Genomic DNA, 12,725 nt, shown 5'->3' on the forward strand with positions numbered 1-12,725 from the left:
GGAAAGCTCTTTTGAAGAAGGTTTTCTATAAGTTGAACCTTGAAAAGAACTTGGGATACTAAGAACTGGAGATGAGGAGGGAGAACATTGCCAAGAGGAGGATACCCTGTGCAAAGTAAATGGAATGTTGTATGAGGAAAACAGAGGCTTTCGAGAGTCATAAAAGTTTCTTTTTAGGAGTAGCATAGACAGAACTATGCTTTAGAAATATCAGTCTGATAGTTGTATGGAAGTTGGATTGGAGAAGTAAGAGGATAAAAGTTCAGGAATCAATTGGCAATAGTTCAAGTGAGAGGAAATAAAGGCCTGAATTAAGGATGAATGGAAAATGACTCTTTATATTCACTATAAAGATAGGAGATGGTAGGTTAAGTTTAAGGCCTATCCAATAGCTCAGTTTGACTAGAAGGTAGATTACACAAAAATGGATATTGTGAACTATCAGCTAAGTGGGAACCAAATTATAGAGGGCTTTAAATTTCAGGCTATGTCTGAATTTTACCCTCCAGAGCAATGAGGAACCATGGAAGGTTTTTGAGCAGGAAAGTAACAGGGTCAGTCTTGTTCCTTAGGAAAATTATTTTGGCAGCTATATAGTGGATTGATTGAAATAAGACTGGAATCAGGGAGACCAAATAGGAGGCTCTTACAATAGAAATGATGAAGACCAGTCCTTGAGTGGTGACCCTGTGAATAGAGCAGAGGGAACAGATGTGAGAGATATCATGGAGAGAACCTTCATAGAGCAGGTTTATCTAATTCAGATAGTTCTAGTCTACTAGGAAAAATAATGGAGATTACTGTTGATCCCTTCCCACCTAAAAAAAAATCATGCCAATATTTGATTATTCTCTGTTTACATGTCAACTAAAAAATAAAGACACTCAAAGAAGAAAGAAAAGAGAGGTGGTCATTCTACTAAACTATTGTACTTTATGCTGATCTATATTAACCACTATCTTCAATTTGAGGTGGCACATTTTAGGAGAAATGTTGAAAAGTTGAAATATCAGGACAGTGAAGACCGAAGTCATGTTCTATGTGATATTGTTAAAGAAATCAGAAGGGAAAGGTAGAGAAAAGAAAACGTGAGCACTATCACTATTTTTAAGTATTTCTAGGATTGTCAGGTAGAAGAGGGATTATTACTTATTCTTCTTGACCCCCAGAAAACAGAACTAGTACTGATGTAGGGAAGCAGATATAAACTCAACAAAAAGAATTTTATAACAACTAAGAATTGTTCAAGAGGCAGCTAGGTGGTGCAGTAGATAAAGCACTAGGCCCTGGAGTCAGGAGTACCTGGGTTCAAATCCCGTCTCAGACATTTAATAATTGCCTGGCTGTGTGATCTTGGGCAAGCCACTTAACCCCATTTGCCTTGCAAAAACTAGAGAGAGAGAGAGAGAGAGAGAGAGAGAGAGAGAGAGAGAGAGAGAGAGAGAGAGAGAGAGAGAGAGATCCTTGAGATCCCCTAGTGAAAAAAAGAATTGTTCAAGAACAAAATAGAATACTTCGTGAGATTGGCTCCCTATGAATAGAAAATAGTCCAACAGACTAGACCATTTGTTGGATTATAAAAGCCATTCACATATTGGTTAGGAGGTTTTAGACTAGATAACCTCAAAGCTACCTTCAAATCCCTCCCAATATTCTACAAGTTTCAGTTTTCAAATATGACAAAATGAAACAGTTTAATTAGATAACCTCTAAGGTCCCTCCTACCTCCACGTCACATTCCATGATTCTATAACTCTAAATTACACAGCAGAGAAAATAGAAATTGTATTTTAGAGCGGAAGGCAAGAAATATTGCTTAGAAAAGTTAAGGTAGAGCTTCAAGCACAGGGAGGAGGAGGCTATGTCTTGAATTGGGCAAGCTATGGAGAGTCAAAGAGGAGGCAGCAATAGGTTCTTTTGAAATTTTGGGAAAAGATAAGGATCAAAGATTTAGAGTTGGTAAAATAGTAGAGGTCATCTAGTCTAACATCCTTATTTTAAAGATGAGGAAATTGATGTAAAAAGAATTTATTTACCTATTTGAATATTCATCACTAGAACATAAGCTCCTTGAGGGCAGATATTGTTTTTGCTTGTCTTTGTATCATCATTTAGTACAGTACCTATTAAATGCATAATACATGCTTGCAGATTGATTAAATTACTTACCCAAAGTCACCCAACTAGGAAGTGGCAGAAGTACAATTAAAATCTGTCTCTTCTGAGTCTAGACTCAATATACTTTCCATTTAACTGTTATAGGGCAGAGACAGGGAAAGTGGGCCAGTGGGGTGTTGTAAATATTCTTGGAGATATTTCTATGATGTTTCTCACTTTTTTTCCATTATATAATTCCTGGGGAGTACCTACAAGGGACTTTATGTCTTGTTCAGTATTGATAATCACAAGATCAAAACACGAAGTTATCTCTGGAAGACACTTTGTTGGAGTAAAGACTTTAAAGTGTTGCCAATCCAAAGTGTTGGATTGAATTAGATCATATAACAAGATGATTAAGTCATTTAATTGTCTAGACTAATCTTTCTTTTATTTTTGAATTGACAAAATTATCTCCTGATGGGGGTTGGGGGGATAGGGGTAGCATAGATTCACAGACTCTTAGACTAAAACAAACCTTATGAAGTCAGCTCCCTATTTTGGGTAGCTCACTCCCTAATTTTTCTAGTTCCAAAGAATATCTGTCATACTCTTAAAAACTTCTGAGAACCTCCTTTGCCAGTCTAGAGACTACCTCTCAGTGTAGAGAGTTGTTCCTCCTAACATCTTGCTAAAGTCTGTTGCTAAGGCCTATGCCCCATTCTCTTTTGTTCTGACCTGTGTGATGAGAAAAGAACTTGCTCTTTCCCTCACCTTAGAAATCCACTTTAGGGACGGCTAGGTGGTGCAGTGGATAGAGCACTGGCCCTGGAGTCAGGAGTACCTGAGTTCAAATCTGACCTCAGACACTTAATAATTACCTAACTGTGTGGCCTTGGGCAAGCCACTTAACCTCATTTGCCTTGCAAAAACCTAAAAAAAAAAAAAATCCACTTTAGCAACCTTACAGGTTTGAAGATCCTTATCTGGTTTCTTGACTAACCTTTCCCAACCTAGTCAGTTAACTGATCTGGAAAGTAAAAGGGCTGGATTAAATCAAAGATTCTTGGATTCCAGGAAGCTTGTGAACTTGTAAGAGAATACAAATTACGTCTTTATTTTAATATAATTGATTTTCTTTGAATGAATCCTATGTATTTTATTTTAAATATTTAAAAACATCATTCTGAGAAAAGATCACTAGATTGCCAAAGTGATACATGACACACAAAAAAAGGCCAAGAGCTCCTGAATTAAATGATCCCTGAGTTCCTTTACACCTCTTTTTTAACAATTTTATTAATTTAAGGCAATGGGGTTAAGTGACTTGCCCAAGGTCATACAGCTAGGCAATTATTAAGTGTATGAGAGTGCATTTGAACTCAGGTACTCCTGACTCCAGGGCCTGTGCTCTATCCACTGTGCCACCTAGCTTCCCCCCTTTACACCTCTTACATTCTATTCCTTTTTTTTCTTCTCCTTAGGAAAACAACACCAACTCTTCCCCCAGCCCTTTGAATAACTTTACCTAATATTTTCTGGCTCATAGACTATGATTATCTTTCATATACCTGAAAACCTAAATCAGAGATAATGACCCACAAAGAGGAAATGGATTCCCCTAACATCCATTAAACTAAGAAGAGCAGATAAGATGTATTTTTAAAATGGCGTTGACAGACCACTTCCTCTGACCAATGGGTGGCAGCAGTCAAGGATTCTATCATTGCTCACTTTTACTTAATTTACAAAGCACTTTTATTCAACTTAATTTATAAAGCACAATAACAGTATGAAATAGGTAGTGTGAGTATCATCATCCCCATTTTACAATAAAGAAAACTAAAACTCAGAGACATTGACTAGTTCTCTAGGTTAGCAATTATTGAAAGTGGTCTTCCGAGATTTCTTCTTTGACTCAGAAACCAACTATTCATTATTTTTATATGATCTCATTTCATCTTCCCAACAACTATGAAAGTTACACAGAACAAATATATTAGTTCATTTGAATAGATGAAGAGATTCAGACCCAGAGATAGATGTACCTTTTGGAAAGTGACTTACCCTGAGCATGAGTCTCTGATTCCCAATGTTATCCATGGGCACCTTGGTGCCTTTCTAAGATGGGGAGATCATTATCCTGTCATTTAGGCAAATCCTCTCATCTTTAACACAGCTTAAGACCCACCATTCAAGTCTATCAAGGAAGTAGAGGTTGTTTCTAGAAGAGCATTCCAATTGACCAATCTGGAGTAAGGCAGATGAAGGAAGGAAGACATAACTAATATTTTTAGAATTTGGGGAATTTACAGAAAAATCATCCAGTTAGAATTCCCTTTGGTCAGAGTTTATTGGGACCTTGTTACAGGACAGTAGATACCCTCCCTAGAGCAGCCTAGAAATATCCTTGTGCTGCCCAGCCCAATGTAAAAAGTACCTAGAGATGCCAGACCTCCTTTGCCTCCCTAGGAACAGTGTACAAAGTTCTTTCACTCAGTTTTCCCAAACCCATGGCCCTTTTTCCTCTGATATAATTCTCTTCATCCAGGTCTACCATGTCTGTCTCCCCTCCCTGGATTTCTGACAGACCAGATTATAGAGGCACTTTTGTTTTACTGTTGTTCATTGAAAATCATCTCCATAGGTTTTCCATAAGTATCCTCCCTTTCTCTACTGATTGGAGAGGAGAGAAAATTAGTCCTAGACTCTCGAACACAAAAAGAAATCATAGCAACAAACAGTTTTGGGGGGGGGGGGGAGAAGAATTCAATTATCTGCCCAGAGACCCCAAGAACCATAGGTTAGTTAAAAAAAAAAAGCATGAGCCTGGGACTATGAACACCTGATTATAGCCCTGTGTGGACTTGGATTCTTAACCTCTCATTCATAAAACAATGGGTTTGGGGTAGGTGATTTAAAAGATCACTTGCAGTTTTAAATCTATGATTCTAGGACTTCTTTCCTTCTGGGTCTTCTCTTCACTTGGGATGATCTATAAAATCCCTTCCAGATCTAACATTCTAGAAATTTATGACTCTAAGGCTAGTGGCAAACAGAGAATCCTAGTTCAGGTCCTTGGATACTGAGAAGGGGAGCTCCTTTGTGGTTAAGGGAATATTTATTGAGTAGGTGCTATGACCTATGGTCTAACCTGTTTGCACATTATTGGGGAAGGGAAATGGCAGCAATGGTCCTGAGGGCAGGGACATATGCCCATATTCCTTTGGAAAGGATATCCTATTCTAGCCCACTGTAAAGAATGAGATGTCTGGTCACCCTTTAGCTGGAAATGCAACATGTTTATGCTCTTCTAAGGTGTGCTGGCCCTTCCGCATTCTCTAAGAAGTGAATCTAGTTGACTGCCTCCCTCTAGTGTTATGGGAAAGGAATGTGATAGCAGCAAGGGGGTTGTTAGGGTTCTTCGAACAAAATATGTGTGATAAGAGAAATTGATACATATACGTATTATATACATATGGGAGGGAAGAGGAACTTGTTTCTTAGTTTCCCAAGGGTATATATATATATATATATATATATATATATGTATATGTATATATACATATATATATATATATATATTCTTCTCATCCCCTTAACCCTTCCCCCAGCTCTGCCGAGGAAGCAGATTTAGTTTGCTTTGTTGTCCCAAGACTCCCATTCTCATCCTATCTTCCACAGGCTTTTACAATGATCCCCCCCCACTCTTTTTTCCACATTTCCCCCCCTAATAATCAAAATAACCCCAGAGGACATGGGGGAACATAACCTTTACTGTAGGCTGAAGTTGGATGAAGAGGAGCAAATGGGCAGGTGTTATTGACTTACCTGGTGTTGGATGACACCCAGAGCTTGAAGTAGAAAAAGGACTGAGGATTTCAAATTTAGTTAACCAGCATTAGATAGATTCTGATTTGCCTAGGATTATGTCCCAGGGCTGGGATTCAGGGAACCTTCGATTCATTTATCCTCTGTGCAAGCAGAAGTTTTATACCCCAAAGCCCTGCAATGGAAAAAAAGAACAGTGGGGAAAGGGTGCTGAGGAGATGCAAGGAAAGTAAGGACAGCCTGGAAAACACAAATGGTACCTTACCTACAGATAAATTGGACAGTACCCCCTTCCTGTCTCCTAAGACAGTGGTCCAGTACTGAAGGAGAAAGAGGCAGAAAAGGGATAATTAAATTCAGCCAATCTCTCTTAAACAGATAAAAAGTTTAGTTAAGACTTCATTAACACTACTCTCTCAGTAATATGGCATAGAATACTTGGAGTCAAAACCCACATGTTAGAGTCATAGTTAAACATGGAACAAATTGAACTTTGTCCATGGGCACCTACATGGAGGAGAGTTCCTTCCTATGGCACCAGTAGTCCTTGTGCCTCCTCTAAAAGTCCTTTGCCATATTGTCACTTCTAGTCAAATAGTCCTTTACATAACTCCTATCACCTCAACTATTTTGGTCCTTAGGTGAAAGAGTTCCATAGCTCTTAGACTTAGATTCAGGTCTCAGCTTTAACAGTAAAGTGACCATGGAGTATTTCACCTCCAGGAGTCTCAGTTTCCTTATCTATAAAACAGAAATAATGCTCTTTATATACTACTTACCTCATAGAGATTATTTTATAAACCCTAAATCTTTTCAGAAATGTGAGGAAGCATTATTATACTTTGATAAGAGTAAAGACAGGAAGTCCCTAAAGGAAACCATGGGACCGTCTGAGATATGTCCCTGGAGATTGATCTTTGTTCTCCCACAGTGCCCCAGTGGCTCAGACTGTTCCCTCTTACAGAGCCCACAAAAACTGACTATCCCTGTTGCCATCCTTTGCCACTCTTGCTAGCTGGCAGGCACCAGTTTGAGGTGCCCTAGGTCAATCCCTAATAAAAAACTGCTGTGGGGGCATATGTAACATCGAAATGAGAACTGAAATCGTATTTACTTTAGAGGAGAGGACAATTTATTACCATGTAGGACTGTGTTTTTGGCTTGCACTCTGTTATTGATTGATAGGCCTTTCAGGAAACAAAAACCCGGGGAGAATACACCCGGCTGGCTCCTGGCTCCCTGCCAAGGCAGCCTCATCTCCTCTGCTTTGTCAAGTATTTTTTTTTTGTCTGCATTTATCACTCTCTGAGGCTTCTCTGTTTTAACTAATGTGAGGGCCAGTCTTGTAAGTGTGTGTGTGTGTGTGTGTGTGTGTGTGTGTGTGTGTGTGTGTGTGTGTAAATAGGAGCTTGTGTGTTCTAGGCTCATTGCTAAGCATGGTTCCTCTGGGTGGGGAAGGAGGGAGCAAGAGGGTCAGCCAAAGATAACATGAGGTTTCCCATTCCTTGCCCTGTCTTCCATCTCTCCTGCTCTGACCTTCGATGCTACTGCTATGGGCTTGCCAAAAGTGGCAAACAGGTTTTATGTGTGTGTGTGTGCCTCTGAATATATGTATAGGTAGATTTTGGGGGAAGAGGTTAAGGAGAAGACTGTTATGTCAGTTAATGAGTTAAATTCTCTATTGTTCATTTAATTTAGGATCAGCAATGTAGCTTGGTAGAAAGTAAACAGAATTTAGGAGAAAGGGATTCAAATCTTAAAGACACAACAGATGTCTTTGTGTGACCTTGTATAAGTCACTTCCTTCTGAATTTCAGTTTCCTCACATGTAAAACAGGAATAAATTAGAGTCCCCTACAGTTCTAATCTTTATGATTTTTCAAGGGCATTTTGGTTTTTTTTGAGTCTTTTCCCCTCAGAGTTGGGACCAGAGAGAGACTGTGCCCAAGGTTATATAGGTAGGACAGAATCCCCTTCTCCATTTCCTTCAGATTTGACATTTCCCAAATCATCTTCCTTTTTTTTTGTCTTTGGAATTGAATATTGATTACCAGAAGGTAAGATTCCTTCTGGCCCTGGTCTTGAGGTCTAAGTATGAAATTAGGAGCAAAAGAGTAAATGGAAGTGAAAACACTTACTAACTATGATTTAATATATAAATAAGAACTATTCTTCTTTTCATTAAAAGAATCTTCTCTGGATTGTCACTTCAGGATCATTACAATGATCAAAATTCAATCAATCAATCAATCAATCAATGAACATTTATTAAATGTCTGCTCTATTCCAGGCAGTATGTTAAGGACTGGAAATACAAAAAAAAATGCAAAAGCCAATACTTTTCTCCAAAGAGCTTATAATCTAATGGATTTTCCCCAAAGTAGCTGAGTATAGGGCAAAGGGCAAGGGGAATTCTCTGAAAGGAAGCTTTGGTCTAGCTATAGGGCTCTAGGATTGCCAGAGACCAACAAAGCGCAGCCAATCCAAGTGTTTAGTGGAAGATGAATAGTTCCCCAGAGCAACAACTCCAGGTCAGAGTCACTAGCATGCTCCAAGGGAGTTGGATAAATCATGAGAAACAAGGGAATAGTGAGGAGAGCAGGTCATTGTAGATGCTAGTAACACATAAGAAAAAGCAATGAGCACCTTAATGTCCAGACAGAGGCACCAGAAGAATTCCAAGCAATTCCTGATTTTCTAAGGCATACCTTGCTATTTCTTAGATATTGCCAGCTTCTATGATGACCAACCCAAAGAAGCAAACAAGGAAAGGAAAATATGGAAATTTTTTTGGACATGGGAAAGTAGTTTTTAGACAGTTTTTCAAGGAACATAGAAATCAAAACCAGTTCAAATGGTTTGAATTTCTTAATTGCCCTAGATATCAAATAAATAAGATTTAAAAAAATTTTTGCAGTCTATTTTTGAAATTTTTTTCAGATTACTAAAATGGAAATGGGGATCCTTGAAGGCACCATTTTGAAAACGTCCAAAAAAATTAGAGAAATCTATTCTGTTGTTCAAATAAATGCTTGCTGAAAAGACATAAATGAACAAATGTATCAATTTAATCAAAATAAATTGATAAATTTGTTCACTTAAACTCAGAATTAGAGATCTTCAAATGGGCTTGAATTTCTTCAAAACTCTCCTTTACCCAAACTGAAGATGATTTAAAATGTTCCCCCTGCACCATGCCCAGTCTGGTACAAGGATATTCCAAGTGAAGGACTGTTTGGAGGATAGCATAGGAAAATTCTCAGGAATTGATTTGCCAAAGGCTCATGTGAGGGAGTGGGCTACAATAGAAACACCAGTGATCAGTAGTCAGATATCCTAGGTTCAGATTCTAGCTTTGCTAATTGCTGTGTGTGTGTGTGTGTGTGTGTGTGTGTGTGTGTGTGTGTGTGACTTTGGGCAAAAATCATAAGTGATCTTGGGTCTCAGTTTCCTCAGATGTGGAAATTGAAGGAGTTCTAAATGGATGAAGCTATTCATATCCAGGGCTTGCTTTACCTGTTTGTGCTCCTTTCTCCCAGTTCAGTCCTTCTTCTCTAAATGGACATCTGTGACTAGTCAATCAATAGACATGTACTAATTCATACTAACTCAGTACCATATACTGTTTTTGAGAATGTAAGGTAAGACAAAAGACAGTCCTATTCTCAAAGAGCTCAGTCTTATAGGGGAATAACATTTGAACAACTATGTACAAAGAAGTCATATACTGTATAGGTTGGAAAGATAAAGAGAGTGAAGAAAAACCTTCTTACAGAATCTGGGGAAGGAAGCTAGAAGAAGAAGGAATTTTAACTGAAACTTAAAGGAAGTTCAGAAAGCCAGGAGGTAGAGATGAGAGGAGAAAGAGAATTCCAGGTAAGGGGACACTTAGGAGAAATACCCTGAGATGCAATAGTCTGAGCAAGGAAGGGTAAAGAGGGTAGTGTTCAAGGTCAAGTGTTAAAGCCATGAGTTTGTTGCTGGAGAAAGGAGCAGCTATGGTTTGTTTTGGTTACAAAATCACCTAACTCTGACTCAGGGAGTTAAGAAAGGCTTAGACTTTAATTAACAGCTTTCACAAACTGTTTACAAAACGTTCACAAATTAGATTCTTTGGAGAAGCAGCTAAATAGTGAGTTTCAGTGAGCTAAAGGGAGAGAGGGACTAAGAGGCAGGCTGATTAGCAGAAGTTGGAGGAAAGAAAGGCTAAAATGAAGGCAGGAAACCACTGATCCCTAATGAGGGAGAGTAGGTCACATGGAATCAAGTTTAGGCACTTTATCAAGATAAGAGATGGCTGAGGGAGAATGGCAAAGGGGATAGTCAAGTTAAAGAGGGTGAGTTTCTAAGAAGATAATAAGGTTAAACAAAAAGAGACAGTTGAGGGAGAATAGCAAAGAGGACAGTCAAGTTAAGAAAAGGGAAATGGGAAAAGGAAAAGAAACAGCCACTAGGTAGTGACTGGGCTTAGATCAACATAGATCCAGTTGCATGGAGCTGGGACCACATAGATCCATCCTGGAGAAGGAAGGTGGCATCACATTTTCTGTGATGGGAGGAGCAAGAGTGGTGCTTGAGGAATGGTTTAACACCCTGACATAGGTATGGTTTTCACTGTGCATGCCACAGGGACAGTCCTTAAGAAGAGGCTTAGGGGCAGCTAGGTGACACAGTAGATATAGCACCAGCCCTGGAGTCAGGAGTATCTGAGTTCAAATCCAACCTCAGACACTTAATAATTACCTAGCTGTGTGGCCTTGGGCAAACCACTCAACCCCACTGCCTTGCAAAAAACTAAAAAAAAAAAGAGGAGGCTTAATGCCACATGTAAGGCTTTATCCAGTGCCCATATGTAGAGTTTATTGCCTACTGAGAATGCTTGGCATCTATTGTTATTGTGCATGTTGCTGCCTGTAGGGCATGACCAAGATCAGACATGTGGTCATCCACCAGGTCAATGTAGAGCAGTATAGCACTTTAACAGAACAGAAAAAGTCAAAAGATTTGTTCCCAAGATAAAAAGATCGTAATATTTCTCTATCTCCAGAACTCCCCCTGCTATAAATTTAAAAATAAATCAGCTTTAATTGAGATACCAGGGTAGCAAGCCTGCCACCCTGGGGAATGTCCAGTGGATTTTCCAACCAAAGAGGTCTTTCAAAATTGTATAGTTTACTGGGTCTATACCCCAAAGAGATTATGAAAAAGAGTAAAAATATCACTTGTGACTATTACCTTGAATTTAGAAAAAAAACCTGTTATCTTATTTTCTGATCTTGCTATCTCTTATACTTTGTTTCTTCCTTAGGGATATGATTTCTCTCTCATTACATTCAATTTGGATCAATTATACCATGGAAAAATGTAAAGACTGGCAAATTGCCTTCTGTGGGGAGGTGGGGGGAGGGAATTAGATTAGGGAGAAAATTGTAAAAGTCAAAATAAATAAAATCTTTATAATAAAAAATAATATCACTTATACAAAAACATTCATAGCAGCCCTGTTTGTGGTGGCAAAGAATTGGAAATTAAGTGAATGTTCTTCAATTGGAAAATGGCTTAATAAACTGTGTTATATGTATGCCATGGAACACTATTGCTCTATTAGAAACCATGAGGGATGGGAATTCAAGGAAACATGGAAGGATTTGCATGAACTGATGCTGAGCGAGATGAGCAGAACCAGAAAAACATTGTACACCCTAACAACAACTTGGGGGTGATGATAAACTTTGATGGACTTGCTCATTCCTTCAGTGCAACAATCAGGGACAATTTTGGGATATCTGTGATGGAGAATACCATCTGTATCCAGAGAAAGAATTGTAGAGTTTGAACAAAAACCAAAGACTTATTACCTTCAATTTAGAAAGAAAAACCCATTATCTTATGTAATTTTGCTATCTCTTATATTTTATTTTTCTTCCTTAAGGATATGATTTCTCAGGGCAGCTAGATGGCGTAGTGGATAAAGTACTGGCCTTGGAGTCAGGAGTACCTGGGTTAAAATCCAGTCTCAGACATTTAATAATTACCTTGCTGTGTAGCCTTGGGCAAGCCACACCACTTAACCCCATTGCCTTGCAAAAACTTAAAAAAAAAAAAAGATATGATTTCTCTCTCATCACATTCAACTGAGATCAATGTATATCATGGAAACAATGTAAAGACTAATAGTCTGCTTTCTGTAGGGGTAGGGGGTTGGGGGGAGGAAAGTGAGATTAGGGGGAAAATTGTAAAATTCAAAATAAATAAAATCTTTCTTAAAAAAAGAAAATTGTATAATTTTAGGAGGAGGAGGGAAGGGGCAGCATGAGGGTAGCAAGACCTGGTCCTGAAAACCCAGTGGCCCTTGGTAATCTGGGCAAGAAAAGCTATTTCATTCTGCCCTTCATGTCCTGAATTCTAATGGAAGGGAGCAAGAATGTCAAAGGAGCAACCAACCACACTGGACCCAGTTTTGTTTATGAGGAAAGATTCTGAGGTGAGGGCTTGAAGATTCCAGGGTGGAGGTGGAAAGTGTGGTTCAGCTCAGTCCAATCTCATTATTTTATAGATAGGATTGCAAGGACATTTCTAAAATTTTGACTTCGTCAGGATCCTTTAAAGGAGTGGCAGTCCATATTACATTAGGTATTAACAATTTCTGTTGTTTGTTTTTTTGAATGCTATTTTATTTTATTTTTTTCAATTACATGTAAAGTTAGTTTTCAGCATTCATCTTTTTTGTAAGCTTTTCATACACATTTTTCTACCTACCTCCATCCTTTTCATGGCAGAAAATAATCTGATATTTT

Source organism: Macrotis lagotis, chromosome 1 (assembly GCF_037893015.1).
Source record: "Macrotis lagotis isolate mMagLag1 chromosome 1, bilby.v1.9.chrom.fasta, whole genome shotgun sequence".
Lineage (NCBI taxonomy): Eukaryota > Metazoa > Chordata > Mammalia > Peramelemorphia > Peramelidae > Macrotis > Macrotis lagotis.